General features: G+C 46.1%; 1 long non-coding RNA gene across 3 annotated transcripts in view; it reads right to left on the reverse strand.

Annotated features, from left to right (window-relative positions):
* Window positions 1-1,393: 1,393 nt before the first annotated feature.
* The window catches only part of LOC102028129, a 33,557-nt gene continuing 10,917 nt past the window's right edge, over window positions 1,394-24,033 (reverse strand). The window contains exons 1-5 of one of the 3 annotated variants that reach the window (XR_001232028.1): window positions 17,983-18,036; window positions 8,160-8,231; window positions 7,858-8,070; window positions 6,989-7,099; window positions 1,394-6,078 (exon numbers count right to left, since the gene is read on the reverse strand). This is a non-coding gene — a long non-coding RNA (uncharacterized LOC102028129). Of the gene's footprint in view, window positions 6,079-6,988; window positions 7,100-7,857; window positions 8,071-8,159; window positions 8,232-10,083; window positions 10,198-17,982; window positions 18,037-24,033 lie in introns of those variants that run through there. The other 2 variants (XR_001232029.1, XR_264749.2) reach the window with 2 other exon arrangements.

Raw genomic sequence — 24,033 nt, forward strand, 5'->3', positions numbered from 1 at the left:
AGCACTCCTCATCCCATCATCAGGAGTGCAGGATCCTGGGTGAGTACTGACCAGAGTGTCAGCCCCAGGCTGTGTCGTCTTTGGAGCTGGAAAGTGCACCAGCAGGATCCAGGGTCAGCCTGGCTGCAGGAGGTTGGTTCCCCATGCAGCTGGCTACACTTTGGGGCCCAGAGGAGAAGGGAAACAAAAGGCCTTTGGAAATGACTGACCCCTGGGCATTCTGGAGGCAATCCTTTCCTCAGGCTGACTGATCCTCAGGAAAGAGCTCCATGAAAGGCCCTGTAACTTCTAATTTTCCTCATGCAAGTTAGGTTAATGAAACTCTGTGGTGTGTGACATATACGCTCTCTTTATGAAGATGATAACCCAAAGTCATATTTGACTCAAATGTAAAAATTAGTTATTCAATTGGCATTTGCTGAATACCATCTTCATGAGAAGTATTATTTTTTTATTTTTTGTAGTAAAGCTAATTTTATTTATTTTTTATTAATACATGTTTGCTAGGCATAGTGGTTACATTCATTGTGCAAAGTTGGTACAGGGACTTAACACATCTTAGTTATTTTTACTTTCTGTTCCCCTCCTCTCCCTCCCCCTCCACCTCTAGATCCCCTTTCCATTTGAAAGAGATCTATCTCCCTGTTTCCTACTATATATCTTTTATTTTGATCTTTAAATTATTTATTCTTTGGGTTTCTCATATAAGAGAAACAATGCAGTATTTAAGCTTGTGTGTCTGATTTATTTCAGTTAACGTTATAATCTCCAGGGGCACCCATTTTCCTACAAATGACTCGTTTATCCTTCACAGTAGTACTCCCCTGTATAAACATCACATTTTTCTTTACCCATTCACCTGTTGATGGATGTACAGCCTGCTCTCAAGAGAAACGTTAAGTGTAAGAGGCTGAATTTGAGAGATGGACATCAAGAATGATTGCGTTAGTGTTTGTCTTATTTACTTTTCTCTTTGCTGAGACAAATACCTGACACCCAAAGTTAAAGGAAAAAAAGTCTTATTTAACTCACAGTTTGTAGAGGTTTAGTCCATAATCATCTGGCTCCGGGGCAGGGTGACATGGCAGAGGGGCATCAGAGAAGAGAAATGATTCATGCTGGGCAGAAAGAGGCAAAGCATGCTAGGGACAAGACAAGCATTTTTCTGTCCCTTATATTGTACCAGGCTACTGGGATTAGGGAGCTGCCAGACCAACCAGTGCGCTGGTTTAGGAATCACCCACCCTTAATCCCAGCACCTTGAATTCTAGGGCTGCACCATGAGTGAATCACACACTGCAGACTCAGGTACCTCTGAAAAAGCCCCACCTGTGACTGTGTGAGGCTTTGGGCGACATTTACACACAAGCCATAACAGTGTTACTATTTTTTATTGCTATCACCAGAAAAATGAAGTATGCTTAAAAATAACAACAGTATTTTTTATTCTTGAGCACAAAACCCTAATAATCTAGTGAGAAGGGGGAAGACACAGACATCTTGTGACCTAGTTATATATAGGAAAGACAATCACAAAGTCTTCAGAAGATGGAGAATAATTTCACTTTTTAAAAGAACTATGTGAAGCAAATTAAAGTTCCACAATTCATTAAATATACCTTTACTTGCATTTTACAGATTAACATTTAATGAAATGTTTATTTAACATTGTTAAAATAATTTTCATGTATATTTTTATTTTCTATATTCATCAACAAATGTAACTGTAGTTACATAAAACTAAAGAGCTCTATATTTCACAAAAATGTTTGGCATGTGATTTATCTTTATCACATTAAAAAATTCCAAGGTACAATATTGGAGGGGGGCATAGATCCTTTCATGTAGCAATGAAGACTGTATATATCATTCTATTTCCCCAAGCTCCAAAAATTGGTATAGTCAAAACAAAGTTGTTTGGTATAGGACTTATTTTAAATTATATATATAAATCTTAAATTCTGTTTTTCAGGTTTAGAAGATGAAAAACTGAAGTTTACATCAATACATCTGTCAAAAGATGGATACCACAGTCTAAACTAGAGAAGGAGTGAAGTTAACTTGCCCCTAATTCCGTCATACATAACTAAATCCATTTTTTCACTAAAAAAAAAAATCAGTGAAATGTGAGGACACATCAAAGCTGAAGTTTAATAGGTGTTTCTGAGCCATAGAAATGAATCTACTGTGTACATGTCTAAGTTTGCTTCAAGGTGAGGATACAGATTTGTAATTGATAAGTCTACCTCTTCTGACTCTGATTTTCCAATATGTGTTTAGCTCATAGTTTAATGAAATTTGTAAGTATTACAGGTTTTCTCATTACCTTTCATCCAATTTTAATGAGGAATATTAAGTATGGAAAGAAGGAGAAAGTCACATCACGTGCATGTGTGTGTATGTGTTTTCATGGAAATATGGGTAGAAAACTTGAAGAATTAAATCTACCCTAAATATAGAAGGTCCCAGAAATCACATATTTGTAAAAGACTTAATTTAGGCAATCCAAGTGTTTTCCTTGAAATTCTGTTACATTAACCTCAACTGTTAAAAATGTCCGGTGTGGTAGTCAATTTGTTTTCCTCTGTTCGTACATTCTTTTAGTAATATGTCCACTGTTCAAAGACACAAAGTAAAAAATCTGTGCTCTGGGGACATATATGTTACACAAGCTAGCTTTCCAGAGGTAGATCAATACATTTCTAGGTGCAACAAAGAAAAAGAAGCAACTCCATCTCCCCCAACACTTCATTCCCCACAGTGATTAACATGCTGCTTTATACTAGGTGCTGTTGATTGCATTTAGCTGAGGTAAGATGCTCACCTCAGGGCAAATAAGATGTAAAGCAACACAGGAAGAAGCGGAGTCTTAGTATCCCATCCTAGCCACTCCTCCAGTGATCTCACTTCCTCTAGTTAGGCCCCTCCTCTTAAAGGTTGCATCACCTCCCAGTAGTGTCATGGCTGCCAGCAAAGCGTTTATTTAATGTGAGTCTTTGGGAGACGTTTGAAATCCACACTAAAGCAGCACCTTTGGTTCTATTTCTAACACACCTGTAGATGTCTGCCTGCTGGGGGCCTTGTTTATCCTCCTATGAAGTTGAGTGGTGTTGGTAAAACCTACCACTTGGAACCCGAAACAAACAGGAAGCAAACCCACTCTCCTACACCCATATACCACTTCCCAAGCCCCAGAACCTGGTATAAACCCACTGGGTACTGTGGAGGGAGGACCTGATGGGAGAAGGCCGGGCACCAGCATGCATCAGCCACATGACCTACACCTGTGAAGCTGACAAGCTTTGGAACCAAATGAGATGATTTTTTTTCTATCCACAGAATAAGCAGGATAGTCATCTTCTCCAGATAAGCTTACATTGTTCTGGAAGTAAAATGTTTCTGTCCCAGTAGACTGAAAACTGAAATCCTCTTCTAGCCCAGAGGTGTGCTGAATATGAAGATTCTCTGAGACAAATTCCCACCCAAGGGAGCTGACGTTATATTTACTACACAGACCAGGAGGCAAATTTTAACATAGTTCCCATCACCCCAGAGCTTTCTCGGTAAAGCTGGTATGTTTAGTGTTGTTCAAAATTTTTTAAGACTCCATTTAGAAGTCAGCCTAGTTTCTCCTCTGATATCATGCAGTGCCAAATCATAATTTGTGAATCAATAATTTGTTCACATGCTATTTTAGGTTCTCTTGCTTGAAACAAGAATTTATTTTATTTTATTCTAATACCTCTCTCATTCTTGCTGTTCAGGTCCTTCTGAAGCTGTTTGTATTGCATGTCCCAATTTAACACTGGGGAAATGAGACTGATGCCACAACAGAAAATTATGGAGATTAATCTCCCTTTGGGGATGGATTTAGAAGAAGTAGCCATTGGAAAAGCCTTACACAAGAAAATAAAGGATAGCAAATGACACAAATGTTAGCAGTAAATTAACAGTAAATAAGGTATAAAGGGACAAATAGAGACAATTAAAGGAGAGCTAGTATAAAATAATCCTGCTAGAGTTCTACAAGGGTAATCCACAGATTATCAAAGTCAGTGTGGGATATGAATATGAATGTAGGTTTTCAGAAAACACCAGTGCCCTGCTGACGTGCTCCGGGGCCTGTGTGGCCTCTGATGACCATGGCGAGCAGCAGTAGAAGTCGCTGCCTCACTGGCTCATTCCCTGTGTGGAGCCCGTTGCCCCGCCCTGTGTGTGTCCCCTGGAAACGCCTGGGATGCGTTCTTAAAATCACATAAATCAAGAACTTACTAATGTACTGAAACACTCCTTGGGAAAAATGTTAAGTCCAAACATGCAAATATGCCCTTATTCATCCACACTGTCACAGACTTTACTTTGAGTATGACCGTCATTCTTTGTTTTAATTAGACTAACCACACTCACGATATCTCATTTCTGGTTATCGATCTGTGATTTCTTATGGGAAGTGAAAATGTGGAAGGTTTTTGCAAAGCAAGTCGGGTGCAGAATCTTTCTAGACTGCTGTACCTTTCCCCTTACCTTGACATTAGCCTCGTCCATTCAGTGGTCTTACCCAGGTCTTCAAAAACATTCAACTGATTTTTCACAGAAATAAGTCTCCTGGCACATGGCTTTTCCAAAGGTTGTATCAGGTTTCATTATTGCTCAGTTTAAGCTGGAACGTCCCTCACAGGCCAAGTGATGAGGGGTGTCCTCTGTCCACGGTGCTACTGGGATGTGGCAGAGCTTTAGGAGAGGGACCTAATGGGACCCTTGAGGTGGACTGTGGACCCCTGGTCTCTTCCTCTTTTCCTTTTCTTCCTGGCCATGAATGAACAGACTTCCTCAACCACACTTCCCACATAACATTATGCAATGCCACAGACCCAAAACAATGGTACAGTTAACCAGGGACTGAACCCTCCAAATTGTGAGCCAAAATAAACCTTTCCTCCTCATCAGTTGACTAGTGCAGGTATTTTTGTGTGATAACAGAAAGCCAACCAACATGATCACATTGCACAATTAAAGTGGCATGTATAATAAACATCCAGGCCTGAGGCCAGACAAGGCTCAGTGGCTGAATGCAGCCCCGGTGGCTTGCAGCTGTGTGTATCACAGAAGAGATGAAGAAGCCAACAGACTGTAGCGGCGGGCAAGGGCACCCAGGGAAACAAGGAAAGGGTCACAGAGCAGCCTAATATTCAACAATACTAAGAATGGAATTTCTTGCTCGCTTTTTTATTTGTTCATTTATACAATCTTCAGAGCTATTTAAGTTTGGAACAAGAAAAACTACATTTTCTTATTATTTATCAGTATATGTGATACATAATAATTACATTCATCCTGGTATATACACATATCACATCATTTTTGTACCATAAGAGAGCATAGAGATTCAAGAAATTAATAGCACAGTTACCCCTAAACGGACTCTCTGAGTTTTCAAGCTAATTTCTCACAGAAAAGCACTGTTGTTGAGAGAAGAGACACAGTTACTACATCCTCGATAAGTGTCACAGCCAGGTCAAAGACAACACAGGACACAGGTGACAGTCCTGCTCCAATGCCATCAGCCTGAGGCAGTACCACTACTCTTTTCCCTCACCATGTACTGTCACTGTATTAGCATCCATGTGCTAAAGTGTGTAGCTAATCTGCCCGACCATCTGCTCTTGAGGAGGCCATGTCTTTCCCGCTCTCGGTACCACCAAGCACCTCCGGTAGGTGCCTGTCTGTTGTGAACCTGGAAAATGTGCTTACAAACTTGAATGTAGAAACTTTCTATGCGAAGATTACAGCTCTTCTATCCAACCTTTGCCCACACTCTCAGGCTCCTATTGCTTCTTAATTCTTGTATGAGGACAAAGGATGTAGCATAAGGAATGGTTCGCAGTGGAAGTTGGTTTGGTACCTTGCATTTACGAGCCTTTTCCTCGCGGATGACCGAAGGAGTCTCTGAAGTACAGTTAGAGAATGGGACAGGTTCTGTGGCCTCCAGTGACTCTCTGGAGATAAGTGACCCTCATCTTGCCCACACTGTAAACCAGTTTAAACCATGCTGAAGTTTTTATAAGTTTTCATTTGCATCTGAAAGAAAATTTGAGAAATAAATGAGGACATCATTCTCACTTGAAGCAAGTGACTTAAGGCCTTCCACTCTTAGACTGGCTTCAAAGGACCATCCATATATAGCACAAGACAAGACCTGCCTCGGGGAATGCAGAATCCGGACTTCTGTCATATGTCACTTCTTAAACTGCCTTGCAAATTGGAGCAAATCAAGGTGTTCTTCTTATTTTCCACTTTACTTTACCTCGACTCTCATTTTATTAAAAGCATGACATATAAGATATAGCTATCAACTTAGTCAAGTTTTCTTATATATGAGAAAGTTTGCTGAGTGCTTGAGAAGGTGGAGGAGTTATTACAATGAAAGGGACATTGAGATTTATTCTGAGTTCTGTGTGTACGGTTCTGCGGGTATATTATAAATCGCAGTTTCTTCTTTGCAAATAACATCTTTCTCGTATTTCCAATAAATCTCTATCTCTTCACTTCTTCCATATGGATGATGGATAATGGTTTCATTCCAAATTGTAAACTTCGAAGGTGTATGCATGTACAACAAGACTCTAAATGCTAAGTTTTTATCTTTCCATAGCCCCTCATCTAGCCTCCTAGGGCACTGCTGCTGCTTCGGTACTAACTTTAACTCATAAATTCCTAATAAACTTAATTTATCCTCCTTCTTCATGAAACTCACTTTTTATTAGTATCCCAAGCAGAAGAAACTAGAAACGAAAATCCTACAACTAAAATACAGCTCATGCCCCTCACTTTTCCTCCTGCTGAGTGTAAGTAAACATTCCTAAACCCACCCCTCTCTTTCACACCATGGCCAAGTCTCGGCCCTTCTCTGAGCACCCGCTGATCCCGCTTTGTCAGTACTCGAGTGGACATGTTCATTTCCTATCTTCCACTGCCCGAGAGCTCTCACCTGGGCAATCCAAATTCACTGCACAAAAAGCCAGGCTCCTTGCACAAGAATCTGTACTTCTTCTTGGCCTTTGTCTTGGTTAATGATCCTGAAGCCGCCTTCCTTTGATATCTGTGGAAGTGATTCAGGACAAAGCTGCAGAATTTGAAACTGCAGTGTTGGAGTATTGACCTATAACCAACCACATCCCCCCGTATTCTTAAAACCGTCATTAGATGATTGACGGCACCTAACTCAATGCAAATCGTATATACATAGATATTATATTATCATTTAGGGAATAATGACAAGAAAGAATTCCATACATTTTTAGTGCAGACACAATTTTTGTTACTATTTTCTGTCCACAGTTGGTTGAATCTGCTGCTGAGGAGCCCAGACCTGATGCTCCGCTTCCTCCCCCGCTGGCCTGCGCTAATGGCCTGTGAGGAGGCTGCCAGCGGCTGGTGAAATGATGAAAGCGGCAGGAGAGAACTGAGTGCTTGGAGTGGGGACCAAGCACTGTGCGTTCAGTTGCCGCCTTCTCCTCTGACCTCCACGCTCCCTCCAGAAGACCAAGCCTCCCCTGCCTTGTCCCAGTGACTCCACGCTGTGCTCAAAGGAAAGGTTGCGTGTGGCTCTGCCCTCACCCCCACACCCGCCCCACCCAGCTCCCCTTCACCCTGGCCTGGCCGATGGGACACACATTCTTCCCTCCAGCTCTGTTGCCCTTTGCTCCTCTCTCTCATACTTGTCCCTCTTTAGAATATGCTTCTCCCCTCTCTGTCTCTGTCTCCATTTCTCTCTCCTCCCTCCCTCATGCTGCCTTGTCTCCCTCCAGCCTCCCTCCGCCCCTCCCTCCGACCTTCACCACCCAGCTCAACACTCACCTGTGTCAGGCGTTCTCTGAGGAATCTGCGCACTCACATACACGGATAACTGACTGGCTTCTCCTCCGGCTTCCACAGCACTCTGTCCATGCCGGCCAGCAGAGCTTTGATCACTGCGAACGGGGAGACTTCTTGTCACCGGGAAAGAGCTCACCCCACCACTCAGCAGGGGCATGGTGGTGGCTAGTGAATGCCTACTGAGTGGGCAGAATTCTGAAAGATGAATGAATGCAGTGTTACTTATAGACAGCAGTTGTTTCAGTGGAGCTGATTTGGGAGTTATTCATAAGTGTGTGTCACACCCAGTCCTCTCCCTTCGCTCCCATGTCCTCAGCAGGAAGCCACTGCTGGGGGAGATGAGCCATGGCCCCACCCTGTGGAAGACAGCGACACGTGTCAGGTGGATGCATGACAGGTAAAAAGTTCCGCATAAATGACACTAAAGAAATCATGAACAAGTCATAGATTCATCTAAAACAATCCCCAGTCCTTTCCACAAACCCACAGATACTTTTTTTCTGGTGTTTGGTATCAAACCCAAGACCTTGCCCATGTTAGGCAAGCGCTTTACAGCAGAGTCCAACCCCAGCTTCTTCACTGATACCATATTTTTAACCACCTCACAGTTTCATGGCAACCTAGCTCTATTTCACAAACTAATATTTAGGAGACGGTGCCTATGTGCTCAGAAACATTTCCCAGATAAAGGATGAAGCAATGAAAAAAATATTCATGGAAGAAGGCTACTAAAGACCAGATTTATGGCGTTTAAATACAAGATGGGATTTGATCAATGGAATGAAGAACAGAGAAAGTACTGCAGGTAGGAGAAGCTTTTTCATACAGATGTGGAGGTAGAAAGAAGCACTGGTGTTGTGGCGTAGATCTAAAATACCCCCCACCGCCTCGTGTGTTTAGAGGCTTCTACCCTTACTGGGTTATGGAAGCTTGGGCTTGGGAGGCGGGGCGTGGCAAAGGAGCAGGTCAGTGGGGCGTGGCCTGGCAGGTGGTCCCTGGGGCTGCAGCCTGGAAGGTTTCTGTGCCAGCCCCCTCCCCTGGCCCTCCCTTCAGGTTCTCTGGTTCCAGTCAGCCAAGCCCTGAGCAACTCTCCACGCTCCTTTGCCAGGCTGTTCCTTCTTTGGAGCTGCCAGCCTGGGACTGAAATGTGGACTAAAATAAACTCCTTTAAGGTGCCAGTGGTCCAGTATTTTGTCCCACAGGGAGGAAGGCAAGTAAGACAAGTGGGCGTGAAAGGACCGGAGAGTTAGTTCAGTGATTGTCTGAGGGAAAATCAGCTAATGAAGATATGGTTGGAATTGTTCAACTGGAGCCGTATTTCTTAGACAAGCAAGGTAATTAATGGTGTCTAAGGAGTGGGGAGATGGACGAAGATGGTATTTAGGGAGTTTCCAAGCTGTGTATTGGAAACTCCAGTGTAGAAAGCACAAAAATTTTACTGCAAATGAGACATGAGGTAACGGTAGCCAGATCAGAGCGGTGACCATGAGCGGACGGCAGGAAGTGGGAACGGCAAGAGGATCAAGCAAGGGAAGAAACGCGCAAGATGCTGGCCGCCTGGCCGAATCAGCGGGGGAAGGAAATCAGGGCTCGCTGGGTCAGGATGAGTCTGCTGTCAGCCAGAGTTTGCTCAAGAGGGGAGCCCGGGGCAGGTGGGAAGCGCAAGTTTGATCTGTGGTTATTTTGAGTCTACTGAGGAAGTGCAGGACTAGAGCTTTCAAGAGAAGAACGTGCTGAAAATAGCAAAGTTTGAATCGTGTTGGTACAAACAATAGCTAAGGCTGGGAGGCAGCTGGTTTGAGGTTTCTGTGGAAGACACAGGGACAGAGGGGATAGATCATCAAAGAGAGCAGTTAGGAGGGTAAGAAGAGGTAAAGAAGAACGCCCAAAGTGCTAACATGGGGCTGGGGTGTAGCTCAGTGCCGAGCGTTTGCCTAGCATGTGCTGGGCCCTAGGTTCAATCTTCAGCACTCAGAAAAAAAATGCTAGTGTGACCACAAACCACGAATGGAAGACACTTCCAGAATCAGGCTGAATCCTGAGTACAAATAAGAAAAACTAGTAACAGCACGGAAAAGTTCATGAGAGTTGGGAATATGCGTCCCAAATGATCTTAGCTTCTACAGACAGGGGTCGGATGAGAGGGTGGGCCATACGGGGGTTAGGAATGAGGGGATTCCTTCTGGAAAAAGCAAAAGACAAACCCACCCACTGGAGGTTGGACCCAGGTTTATCCGGAAGGCAAATCAGCTGTAGTGAGACGCAGAGCAAGGAGCGTGCTCCGGGCAGGGAGGACAGGTGGAATGTGGGCTCTGCAGAACAGGGGGGCCTTGCAGTTGCTCTGTGAGAAGACACGAAGCACTGTGAGAAGGCCTGCGCTGGAGACCTCGCGGAGCGGCGGCGCTCACCATCTCCCCCTCTCTGTGACTGCACTGGAGGGTGTGCGCCTCACAGCCTCCGAGGAGCTCGCGCTGGAACTCCTGCTGCCAACACAGAGGCAAACTCCATTTAGCATACAGGACAGCTCAGTGGAATTTGTTGCTGCCTGCTTTTGCTTCCTCCCTCCCTCTATTTCTTTTTCTTTTCTTCTTCCTTCCCTCCCTCCCTCTCTTCCTTTCTTCTCTCCTCTTTCCTTCCTGCCCACCAACAGTAGTCCCAAAGCCCTAGCTATAACCCCTCTGACCAAAGACAAAGTCTCCAGCTCTCAGGGACAACAGGCACCCGCATGATCAGCACAGGAGGCTCCAGCAAAGGAACTGTTCTGTCAAATCAAAGGCGAATCTGAGCCCGCTAAGGAGAGGCTTTATTTGCAAGGCTGTTGCAAGGGGAGATGGTTCCTGCAGCAGGGGACGCTGTGACCATCACGTCTGCAAGTGCCTCCTAGGGCAGGCAAAGGCTCTGCTTTTACACAGAGAACCCAGCGTGGGGTAGGAGGATGGAGAAGCGATGTGCTCAGACGCAGTCAGGGAGGGCTTGAGGTCAGCCTGCTCTCAGAAAGGCACTGGAGAAGGGGTCAGGGGAGGGAGAGGAACTGCCTGGCTCTGCTCAGCAAGCAGGGCGGTCTCACTGGCCAAGGAGCAAACAGCTCAGCTCCTCATCCTCACAGCACAGAATGGGGGTCTGAGGGTCTGCCCAGCTTTGTCACAAAGCGCAGAGTCCCCAAGTCCCACAGGAAGGTGTCCTCTGCAGCAGACTCATGGGAACGAGGTGGAGCTGGAACCTTGCTGCGCTCCAGGACCACAGGGCTCCAGCGGAGCTCAGCACTGTGACTCCCCAGCCTGCACACCCGAGTGTGCAACCCTTCAGCCAGGCGACCCTGCCCTGTGGTCATCTGCGCCAGGTGTTGTCATTGGCAAATGTGGTCTGACAGCTGTGGACAAGGAAGTTTCCTGAGTTCTCTGAATCACTTAGCTTCTCGAGTCCCTTCCATTGCCTGAAAAGAAGCTAAGAGCTGGAGGGGACATGCAGCAGCGGTGATATTTGTATACTCAACCGCACAGCCCAGCTCAGGAGAGAAGCAGTGCATCCCTGTGTGAGCTTCAGACCTCACGCTCCTTGCGGGAGGAAGGTAGCACAGACCACAGAGGGGAAAGGTAGCAGGGGCAGGGCTGCTTGCATCCAGCTGTGCTCCTGCCCTCTGCCACCAAGGCACCTCTGATCTCCCTGCACCGTGGTTTCTTCATCTGTAAAAGGGTAAAAACAGCCTGAATTGCTTAGAGTTATTGTGAGGTTAAGCGAATTATTCCAGAGAAGCCTTGAGATCTGGTGGTACATCAGAGACCAAGCAGTAGCAGCAGAGGTGTGGCACCAGCAAGGACCTCTTATTTAGGGCTCCAACACATCCTCCACCTTCCTGGGGAGCTTGAACTGATTGCTCCTGTGTCTGTCCATAAACTTCAGGAGGACCATAAACTTCAGGAGGAACAGGGACCATGATACTCAGATAAACAGCAGTATCTCAGAGCCTGTTACTGGCCCTGGAACCTCATAAGTGATAGAAATGTATCTGCTGAATATATGCTAGTGTGTGCGTGTGTGGATGGATGGATGGATGGGTGTGTGGATGGATGGATGGATGGATGGTGGATAGGTGGGTGGATGGATGGATGAGTGGATGGGTGGGTGGGTGGATGGGTAGATGGATGGATGGATGGGTGGATGGATGGATGGATAGATGGATGGATAGATGGGTGGATGTGTGGATGGGTGGGTGGATGGATGGATGGATGGATGGGTGGATGGGTGGATGGATGGATGGATGGGTGGATGGATGGATGGATAGATGGATGGATATATGGGTGGATGTGTGGATGGGTGTGTGGATGGATGGATGAGTGGATGGGTGGGTGGGTGGATGGGTAGATGGATGGATGGATGGGTGGATGGATGGATGGATAGATGGATGGATATATGGGTGGATGTGTGGATGGGTGGGTGGATGGATGGATGGATGGACAGATGGATGGATGGATGGATGGATGGATACAGAGGGAGAAAGGGATGAACAGAAGGGAGAAGGGAGCAGGGTAGAGTGGTACAAGGAAATGGATGGAAGGAGGTATGCACAGAGAGAGGGGGAGATGTGCTGTAAGCCTATTTTCTTAAAATATGTGCAAATGACCATAAACATGATTACCATTTACTATAAGATATATTTTGCAGAAGGGGAAAGGCAAAATGCTTTGCCATGGGGTTTGGCCTGTACACTGTCCCAATTTCTGGATGCAGTTTCTCGCTCTCGGCTAGGTGTCCAGGTGTTCAGATTCAGCACACAGTGGGGCTGAGGCCCTCCTCTCTGTTACCCCCAACATAACGCCTTAGTTTCACCCTTGGTGCTCATGTGATGAAACATTTCCTTGGCCGCCTTTGTGCTTCTCCTGGCTTGCTTCTTGGCAGCGTGCGGTTTCCCGGGAACGCATCGCACTGCAGTGTAGGCCATGGGACAGCTTGTCTTTCACCTTTCAGTAAATTCCTGCTTAATGGCTTCCAATAACATTTTGCTTCAGTGATTATTCTGAATAATACTGAATACTGTTTTCCACAACTGAATTGAGATGATTTGCCTTTTCAATTGACAAATTGTACCAGATAAGTGCCACCTATTACCATGTGAATGATTAAGATCCTAAAATGATTTGATCAACTGTGTCCTGCTTGTGGCTAATTTGGAATTTGTCTGACTTGCTTTGTACCCTGCAGTCAGATCCATCTTTCCTGCTGCCCCAAGGGGCCTTTTCTCTACCTTTTGTAAAAGGTTTGTGGGACCTCCATCTCTGACGTTCCCAGCAAAAATGAGCTGGAGTGGCTGTGCTGGGAGTGCCGGGCTCACCCTGGGAAGCTGTCCCTCCTCACTGAATTAGACGCAGCTTCCAGAAATGAAAGATGTGCGTGGTGAATCTCAGTCTCCCCGGCGGCCTGGAGGGCTGAGTGGGAGTGTGCTTTTGGGCAAAGACCGCATTAGGGGACTGAATTCGCAGGAGACACATCAGGACCTGGGCTGCACTACCTGCTCCTAATGACCCAAAACTCTCCACAGAATCTTCTCCGCTAAGATTAGCATCCGAAAAGAAAGCACAAAGCAAGCATCCATTAATTAAATCACTGATGTGTCAACTCGCTGTCCAGTTCTGCCCTGAGTATTTGACTGACACAGAAAGGTTCCAGAAAGCCAGTCCATGTCTTGAGCAGGGAACAGGGTCCTGCCAGGAGGTGAACCTGGAGCTCCTGAGCTGTCAGTCAAATAGCCTATGCCGCATAGTGGTGGTGGTTGCCGCAGGAATTACAATTTAAAATTCCAGTAGAAATACTTAGTGGCAGAACTGCAAGGAATAACTGCTTTCATTCAGAAGGCATTTCAGTATCCTGCAGGCCTTCTTTTGCTCCTTCATCAACAAGCCTCGGGCCTGTCACTGTGATAATCAATTACCGCAACTGAAGATGCTGTCATCGCTGTCACCGATGAGTGGGCATTAGGCAGCTAATCCATGGTGCCCTTAAGAGAACCTATGACCTTCTGGCAGGAGGAGAGTTTATAAGTCCTGATACTACAACATCAAATAACGTAATACTCATTGCAGATGATGTTGGAGCACTTGACAGTATCATATGTGACTCCTTACGCTTCTATCCATGTTTACCACGCTGGCATCATGGATTTAAGCAAGTTGTTTCTGATCATCAGCACGTTCCAGGTACTCTTTATGACTGGAGTGGGGGGTAGGGTCCTGTGGGATGCAAATTCATAGTTTGTTCATTCTTCCATGTAACACAGTAGGCCATGAGGCGTGATGGCTGACTGACTATGTCAGCTCAAGCAAGAAACACCCAGTTCAATTGCATCAGTAGTTCTGGGTGTGGCTCAGGGGGTTCACGGAGACAGAAAACTCACTCTGGGGAGGCTTGCTGCCTGAAGGGTATGAAAGGGAAATGAGGGATAACCCTTGTGCACCCTTCCACCTCTGATCCACAGGCAGCATTATAACCCAGTCTTGTAAGTTCTTACATATTTTCGTAGCTTGCACGAGATCTGATTCTCTAGGAATCTCTGACTGATACAGGTGGGCTGCAGTGTACCAAGCACAATGACTCAGTCATGAGAAAACGTAGGCCCGGTCCCTGCCCGGAAAGAGGCTTCAAGCTGGTGAAGGAGCAGGATCATCGCAGAGCCAGACCCCCAAACAGGCCTCCGTCGAATGAGACAGAGAGGAATCTGACTCCTTGGTCATGCACAAGTTAAGACACAGTGCTACACTGCTGGAGGACGAGGACGCTTTCTGAGAACTGTGCAGTTAGGCGATTTCATCATTATAGCAACACGCCCAAACTAAGACGGGCGTCACTACAATGTCAGGGACCGTCATCACATACTTGGGTCCCTGTAGACCGAATGTCACTATGCAGTGCATGACTGTGTAGCAGTGAATGACCTGAAGAGGGACTCTGGGCTAGAGGGAACCAGGGCCTGGGAGGGGAAGATCATCCATCAGAGGAGCGGAGGAGGCCAGCACAGCTGGAGCTCAGAACAAGAATGCGAGGCCAGGCTGGGACACACACAGCGCATGGGTAGAGGGCTCCTACACGGCTTGGGGCAGGAGGGGACACAGTCCCATTTGCCTTTTAAAGGCCCTCCGCAGCCTCTGTGCAGAAGAGCGAGGCGTGAAAGAGCGGTGCCGGAGCACCTTGCACAGACTCTCGATGCCAGGACAGGACAGCCTGCCAGGGTAGTAGCGGCCGTGCAGAGGCTGGGTGTCGATGAAAACACAAGCTGGTGGAAAGACAATGGAGGGCAGACGTAAGGAAAAACAGTGGAAGAAACAGCGGCAACACCTCTCTGAAGCCTAAGACGCGGGCTCTGCACAGACAGTGGGACCCCAGCCGTCTCTTCGCAAGCAGCAGCGTGAAGTGGACTCAGCCCAGCACGTGCAAGGACTGGGCAGGGTGGCGTGGCCAGCACAGCCAGCCTTCAGCAGCACTGCTCCCCGGGCCTGGGAAGGAAACCCTTGACGGCAGAGGGATAAAAGCCAAGGACGACGTGCGAGCGCTCCTCAGAGGCAGGTTTCTCAGCCACACTCTGGAGAGAAGCAGGGCGCCCACCGTCACACCTTTCCAAGAGTGCAGCGACACAGTCTGCACTTGCAGAACCTGGGAACCCGTTCCCCCAGGCAGACCGAACCCCTAAAGGAGGAAGCCTGAGGAAGAGCAAAGCAGAGGTGCGCAAAGCTCTGCAAACAAAGCCCTTCTCCAGGGGAAGAAAGGGGCTCTGTTCCCTCCTGGGCTGCAAGCCTCTCATGCTTTCCTAGACAAGAATCGGCCCAAATCCACGGGCAGCCTCAGCAGTTCCAGCAGAATCTCTGGTTTCCAGCTCTTCCTGCACACTGCAGCAACATTTCCCTCCACTTGCAGGCCAAGGTGGTGTCTGGTATTGCACACAAAGCGACGCTCTTTCTGTAAACACGGAGGAATCAAATCAGGAGCATCTGCAGAGCCCAAAGGGAGCTCAGCCTGTCTAGGTCAGTGACTGATTCCACCTGACTTGGCCATCAGAGCTGCACTAGGGGCAAGCCGTAGGCCCCAGCGTTTGTAAATCCCAACACTGTGAGAGGGACAGCATGAGACAAGTGTGAAAGAGACGGTCGTGTTCGGGCTCACGCCCGGGCCGGCCTCCTGCAGCCCCCACCAGGATGCGTGCTGTTTCGGGAGAGTGCGAATGCCCAGCATTCCACATCCCTCTGATCGGCTTGGGGGACAAGTGGCGACCCATGGGCTCACAGGAGACACTGGATAACTCATCTTTAATTTCTTACTTTGTATTAATACATGTCTGTGGTACACAATTAACACATGCATTTTGGCTGGCTGGTACATGTGCGTGACACATCTTAATTTTTTTATGTCCCCTTCCCCTTTAAAGCTTATTTCGGGGCTGGGGACTTAGCTCAGCGGAACAGTGCCTGCCTGGCAAGCGCAAGGTCGTGAGTTCGATTCCCAGTACCAGAAAAACAAACAAACAAAAAAAAACAAAAAAAAGGGGGGGGGGCTGGGGATTTAGCTCAGGGGCACAGCGCCTGCCTGGCAAGTGCAAGGTCGTGAGTTCAATTCCTGGTACCAGAAGAAAAACAAAAAAGCAATAAATAAATAAATAAATAAAGCTTATTTCATTTAAGGTACAAGCAGAGGGAGGGGACACCATGGCTTCTAATTCCTGAAATGTGTGATCTATGAATTCTGTAGAAGGCACCCTCCTGAGACAGAATAACCTAGTACCACTTACCAATAGTTCTATGAGCCACAGGGGCAAATGGCTCTAGCAGTGTTGGAATTCACACTAAAATGCATATTTTTCAAATAAAACAGTGGTAAAAACCTACAGCATGCTATTTGCATTTGCTATAAGTCAATATCTAGGCTCTACTCTCCAGTGAGAGCTGCTCCCCACGATGAGCCTCTTGAATGTGGCTACTTGAAATGAAAATGTGCTGTACATGCAAAATACTCACCCATTTCAAGCAGTTTTTACAAAAAATATAAAATACCTCGGTATTGATTTATATTCAGTACATATTGAAATAGTATCTTGCATATATTGGATTATAAGACCTTTATTATTATAATTGGCTTTATCTCTCTTTTTCTATCATTGCATAGGAAATTGTAAAACTTTTTATGTGCATTGAATTATACATATATATATATATATTTTTTTGTTTTGTTTTGTTTTGTTTTGTTTTGTTTTGTTTTGTTTTCCAGTACCGGGAATTGAACTCACGACCTCGCGCTTGCCAGGCAGGCGCTGTGCCACTAAGTGAAATCCCCGGCCCCCTGAATTATATTTCTAATGGATAGTACTGGTCTGTACGATTTGTCTTCTTAGAAAAGAAATAAAAGGGACATAATTCCCATATGTTTTATGAATATCGCTGTTCCACCACACCAGGAAAAAAAGATCATATAATTGACAACAGTTAACAATTGCTCATTAAGGAAATCACTATTCTCTGAATGTCTGCTTGGATGCCAAACACCGCTGGGTGTTTCACGTCAATTATCTCATTAAACTTCCAGTGTGGATCAGCAGTCAGGGGTCAAAGAGGTGAAAATGCTGGGAAGCACACCTCTATTCAAGGGTCTCCCTGCTCTGGGCTTTAACTCGCCACAGGTTCAACCACTTTCTGAAAGTATTAATGTTTGTCTTGACTCTTTCAAGAGAGAGAGGCTACATTCACAGAACGTTTGTTACAGAATACTGTTATAGTTGTTACATTTCATTATTAGTTATTGTTGTAAATCTATTACTGTTCCTAATTTGTAAATTATACTTTATCATAGGTATGCTTGTTTGTAGAGAAAAATATAGCGAATGTAAGGTGTGGTATTATCTGGAAGGTGGTTCCAGGCATTCTTGGAGGGCTAGGAGTGCATGCCCTGCAGAGCAGCGGGACTTGCACGTAAGTACAGGAAATAAAGGGGTTGTTCCAGGGAGCTGGCCATCTGCACTGGTGGGAAGCATGCAGTCACTGTATGGCTGGCGTCTTCCAACCTAACTCTGCAACTTGAAGTTTGCAGGGCTGGGAGTCAGGCAGGGAGGGGCAAGGACAATCCGGAACTCACCAGCAGGTTGTGCACCTCACAGACACTGAGCACATCCGCCACAGCGCCCTGGAGCCCTCGAGGCTGACAAGAGGCCCTCACCTCTTCCCAGCATCACGTTCCATGACATCACAAGGGAGGCTGGCAGCCAGCCGTGCCGGGAGAAATCACACCATGGGAACTGGCAAACGCCAGAGTTAAAGTCTGGAGTTGTTTCTTCAGGAAAGTTGGCTTTAACATATTTATCAAATAAATAAACACATAAATAATTTATCAACACATTTCTGTGTGTCTGTCTCTCACTACCCCAGTTTTTCTATTTTTATTTTAAAGAAAAGGATACAAAAAACAAAACAAAACAAACAATATGACAGGAGGGTAACAATGACCCAACATTGTGTGTTGTTATCTTTAGTTACTCAGAGTACAAGACATCAGCCTTTAATTGTCCAAACACTATTACACAAACGTACCTTTTCAATGAACTTAGTAGGATAACATTTTAACTGTCTTTTATATATATATTTTTTCTTTTCTTTTCTTTTTCCCTTCCTTCTTTTTTCCACTCCCCTAAACCTCTTTCCTTTTGGAGTTTCTTCCCATTTTACAGCATCTATTATACATTTTGGATCACCTTTACTCTTTCGGGTCCTCACACCAGGGAGACAATATGATGTTTATGCGTCTGTGTCTGGCTTTTTGCACTTATGAGTACAGTCTCAAGTTGCACCCATTTGCCTATTTAAAAAAAACCTGTCCCAGTTTTGACGCTGCAGATGACCTTCAGGAGATGCTTGTACCACTCATCCTGTTCACCGTGGGCTGACCTCGTTCCCAACCCAGGAGTCAGAAGCACTGAAGGGCTCAGGGTGAGGCTAAGCAGCAGCCGTTCAGCTGCTTCCCACACCAGCAGGCCTGGCTGGCAATCCAATGTCCTGTGCCCTTGCACCAATGTTTCAAATGTAATGGCAAAACAGCTGCCGCTTCACAGCGATCCTCCAAAGCTGTTCAAAACAATCTTCGAGGTCCACCCTGGTCAGACACAGACAGAGAAGAAGGTCCTGCGGAGCTCAGGTAGCTTTGGAAAGCTGGTACCATGCACTCACCAGAGCCTCTGAGCACTGGAGATAGAGATTATTGTGCCCATTTTACAGATGAGGATATCAAGACCAGAAAGACTGAGTAAGGCTTATCCAGTGCAGAGCTGAGGTAGCAGAACTGAACCAGGTCTCTGCTCTGCCTAGGCTTTCCCCACTGCCCTACAAGAGCTCCAAAAATGAAGCCTTCCTTTGAGACAGGTCTGCCCCCACTACAAGGAGTCTCCTGCTGAAGGAGAGAAATTCACTTCATGAAGAATTCATCTGAGACTGTCCCTGGGCCAAAGGTATGGCATTCAAGGTCCTCTCACTGAGTTCTTGCAAACCAAAGAGATGGTCCAGAAGGAAAAAAGAAGAAAAGGTATCAGCCTGAGTGGGGAAAGCCAGGTCCAGGGAAGTTATCAGGAGGCCGTGGAAAAGATATGAAGCAGAGTGACAGGGACCAGCATATACCCCGGCCCCAGCCAAGTGACCAAAGCAAAAAGTCATCTCAGTGTGATATAGCTACCGAAAGTGCCTGAAATCTGCTGCGTAAATTGTAAAATATACAAAGATGTATTTGTTTCAGTGTAATAGGATAGAAGCACATCCTTCTCCTAAAGTTAGGAAATGAAACCCTGCGGTCACACATCCGCGGTACTCAGGTGCTTGGAAACTCATAGAACTTAGTACACGGCACATTCCGACGTGAAACTTCTGTCCTGGTGCTTGTTCGTTTGACACTCAGTGCTAGTCTTTCCAGCCAAAACAGTTTGTTTGGTACACAAGTGTATGAGTCAGTGCTTACCAGAGAAACAGATTTAATGCAAGATACACAAATATACAAGAATTCACAAGACTGGCTTACAACGGCCGCCCACAGTCAGGTGCGGAAGAGTGCAACAGGTCTGTCTGCGCAACGGAGATCCGAAGGATCCAGTCAATGGCCCGGAGCTCACTGCAGTGTCACATGTGAGATTGTACCAGGAGGCCGAAGAGCCTGCACTGGAAGCCAGATGACGTCCGAGGTGAAGGCGAAGACTGGAGCTCCTCCAGAGAAACGGAAGCTACCCCTCCTTCTTCATTTCCCTTTTGTACCATTCTGAGGACAGTCGTCCCTAGGCTGGGTCTTCCACACCCAGAGCCGTGCTGAGCCAGTCTAACTGGGCCTTTCTTACCACATTGGCACAATCAACTTGCTATCCCTATGTGCTTTCAGACACTCACCCCTCCCAGAACCAATCAATGATGAGTACCCGGGTACTACTGGACCACCGCCCAAAACCTAGGAATCTGGGTCCCTCCGGGCCCTGTCTCCTGTGAACCTGGTGAGCTGACTACAAAAGCCATGTACAGCAAGCTTGGTGGCCCAGGCAGGAGACTGTCCGTGCCTCCAGGTCTTCCCCCCACAAAGCTACCCGCCTAGATCTTCCCACGGAGACCCAGCAAACAGCTCCTCTGGAGGCTTCCTGGAGTCTTCCCAGGTGAAGCCTGATACGCACAGCCCCAAGGAGGCAGAAAGGGCAGGGCCACCTGTGGAGTAGGCCACAGGGCAGGCACAGCCCAGCAGTGCCTGGAGAGGCCTCCGGTTCCAGAGAACGACGGTGGCTATTACTTCCTTGGACTCATGGCCGGTCCTATGCACACCTGTGCTTTGAGGAGCTGTGAGCCAAACCCGCCGTGACCATGTGCTCATCCCAGGGCTGCAGGCCTGAGTTTCCGGCACGACCTTGCCTTTGCCCGTTGGTCCAGCTTTCCCATACTGCTTTTCTCTCTCTTATTAAAAGTCCACGCAGTTAATTAAGCCTTGTTGGTCTAGAAGGGTGAAAGGCTAACAAGGGACATAACAGCTCTGACGTCTCAAAGAAGAAAAGGTTTTCTCAAAAACAAGCGCCCTGTTTCACAGGAAAATGACCACCCTTTCACTCCATCTTCTAATTTATGTAGGAAAATCTTTATTTGTAAAGAATGTTTTGTGATTTCCTCCGCAAGTAATTTTTGGGAAATTAGAAATTCTACATACTTATCTTTATTTTTACAAATGCATGTATGCATACAGTCAGGCCTATATCTACAGTGTGCCTTATTGTCAGGATATAACAGCTGTCTGCAACACACGGCCACTATGAATATTATAGCCTTCATCCCCTGCAAAGAACTTTTGTGTGGATAAAAAATGGTGCCGTACTTGGTTATTTTCATAAATATAGAATAATATCAAAGACTCAAGCAGTGTAAATATTTAAAAGACATTTCAGCCTGAACAATGAACGCCTGCTTGCAAAGTAGCCACAAAACACATTTATTCAAAGTAACTCAGAAAAGGACCTGAGCCCTTCAGAGAGAGGAGCTGCCTGATCACCGCTGCAGCCCGGCAGTACTCGGACCTGGTTACCCCCGGGTTTGGTACTGAGCAGGGTGCTTGTGTTGTCCCAACAAAGAAAGACCTCGCTTTCCAAAGAAATACGCAATATCCTATAAGCTGGAATTGTACACCCCTCTGCTGGATTTTCTGGTTTATGAGTTATTCCTAACCAAGTAGAAGGAAAACTGAGACTATGTAGACTGGAAACTCTGGCGGTTGTTCTAACAGAGTCACCTGCTCCTCCTGTAGCAAGTGACTCAGAAATGAGCGTGTGGAAGGCGGGGTAACTGAGGGAGTAATTTTGAGGACATTTTGGCCCAGAAACTACGTACTACCATGGTATTTATAGACTGAGCACTTTAAAATGAGGAAGATCTATGTATAAATGAGACATTTATATACATATGTATATCAAGTGTACATATGATGTTCGTGATATATATTCATGTTCTGTTAGATAGACCTATTCCAAACATTTTCTCCCTGTGTACAGCTTATATTTTGTTTTTCAGTGGCATGTTTGGGTGAGCTGCAATTTTAAATTGTGATGATGTTCAGTTTATCATTTCCCTATTTTAAAACTTTCTTGTTTTACTTTAAACACAGCACTTCATTATGTTGCCAGGCTGGCCTAAGCCTCCTAGGCTCACGGGATCCGTAGCCTCAGCTTCGGAGTATCAGGGAGTCCAGGCGGTGCGCACCCTCCCCCTACCTTCAGTTGTTCCTTGAAATGGTGCGCTTTCTGTCTTAGCAGTGAAAAGAGGAGGGAGAGCCACCCCACGGGTCATAAAGGCCACAGCTTTGGAGCTACCATAAGAGACAACATAGCAAAAGGAAAGCATACTAGATCTCTTTGGTCATAGCTTACAGTGTAGGGAAATCTTCAGATTGAAGACCGAAGCGCACAGGTGCTTGTTCTGATTCTTCTTGACCTCTCTGTGCAAAATTCCTTCCTTTTGGAAATGGTGGTGGGGTCCTGTGATGTACAGTCAAACGAGGCAGGCCAGAGAGTTTCTTTATCGTCAATTTTACACAGAAAGGCAAGGAAGATTTAAAGAAATATTTTTAGGTTTTATGGCTGGCTTTGAGGAAAGGGGGTTCTGGCCTCTGTGGCCCACCTCGGGGAAGAGGAATTCTAGCTTCTCTGGCTGGGCTTGCGAGAGAATGAGGGGTGAGAGCCAGGAGGACAGGAGGAGGTCAGATGGAAATGCTGCTCCTGAAGCCTTTTTGGGGTATCATTTTGGTTTTCTTTTGGTGTAGGGACTTAACGCAGGGCCGTGTGTGTATTGAGCGTATGTTGCACTACTCAGCTACATGCCTGACCTCTAGGGTATCATTTTCCAAGTCCAGCCATGCCTATCTTTCCCAAGGTTATGTAGAAATTTCACATTTTCCTTGAGACTTCAAGTTTTACCTTTTATTATGGTCATAATTAATCTTAAATCACCTTTATGTGTGTCTCCAGAAGTTCTAGCACTGTGTGTGGGCAGCTCCCTGTCCTCACTGAACTGCCCCCCTAGCTTTGTTGCCCACCAATGGGCACACGCGTGTGGATCTGTTTACACGCTCTTAGTGTACATGCCTATTGTTATGGTAATACTACTTTGCTTTGCAATCCACCATTGCCAATCATAGACAGATGCTAAACACTGCCTAAATTCTGGTTTATTTATCCTCTTCCTGATCTGTTACAAGTTCTCTCTTCCTTCCACTTTGCCCCCAAGGATGAATTAGTCACAGATCTCTCCTTACCTGGGAAGAGCTCAAAACTGTGTACAATTTATCTAGATTTCTTTATGTCCTTACCTCTTTGTGGTGCTTAAAAACAACCACACTCACCACATCCTTGGTGTCATGGCTTAGCTGTATTTTTCCTCTTTGTTACCGTGAAGGCAATGTTTTCTGTGACTTCCTTCTGACTGAAAACAAAACTCGTGCAGTAACTATGTTTAAGAGGTAGCATCCCCGAACGTAGACAGATTGCTCTAGATGGTAGCAGAGGGAAGCAAGCAGAGGTTGGTGGAAATCTACCCTGAGGATGGATCTTTTTCCTTAAGTCCCAAAGAATATACCTTTATCTCCCAGAAGTGCGACACCAGATGCAGCTTCCTAGACAAGAAAACAGTGGGAGCAACTTCTCCCACCTACAATGCTGGACCAAAACCTAATACCTGGTACATGGAATGAAGGCAGGTCTGCACTTCCTAACTAGGGAGCTTGATTATCCTTTGCAGGAAGCAAACAGAAACCAAATACACTATAACATTCCCCTCCAGGCTGTGTCCTTTCCCAAGAGCCGCAGCACAGACACATCTGCTTCTGCCAAATTCAGAAGAAACCTCCAGATGCAGGCAAAAGAAGCACAGAGCCCTGCTCCTTGCACGGTCACTTGAAACCGAGAGCAAAATGAGAAATACGTATTTCTCATCTTTCATGTGAAGAAAAATAAGCCAGTTTTCCTGACTCTCCTCTTGAAGCATTGATCCTCTTCCTTACAGTCACACAGCCTTGTCCTTGACAGATGCAACACTGTCTCCAGCACTTTGATGCCTGTTTGTTTTTGTTTGTTTTGGGGGCACTGGGAACTGAATCCAGGGCCTTCACACCGAGCTTCATCCACAGCTCTTTTCA

This window comes from Chinchilla lanigera, unplaced genomic scaffold (genome assembly GCF_000276665.1).
Source record: "Chinchilla lanigera isolate Chin_1 unplaced genomic scaffold, ChiLan1.0 scaffold00132, whole genome shotgun sequence".
Classification (NCBI taxonomy): domain Eukaryota; kingdom Metazoa; phylum Chordata; class Mammalia; order Rodentia; family Chinchillidae; genus Chinchilla; species Chinchilla lanigera.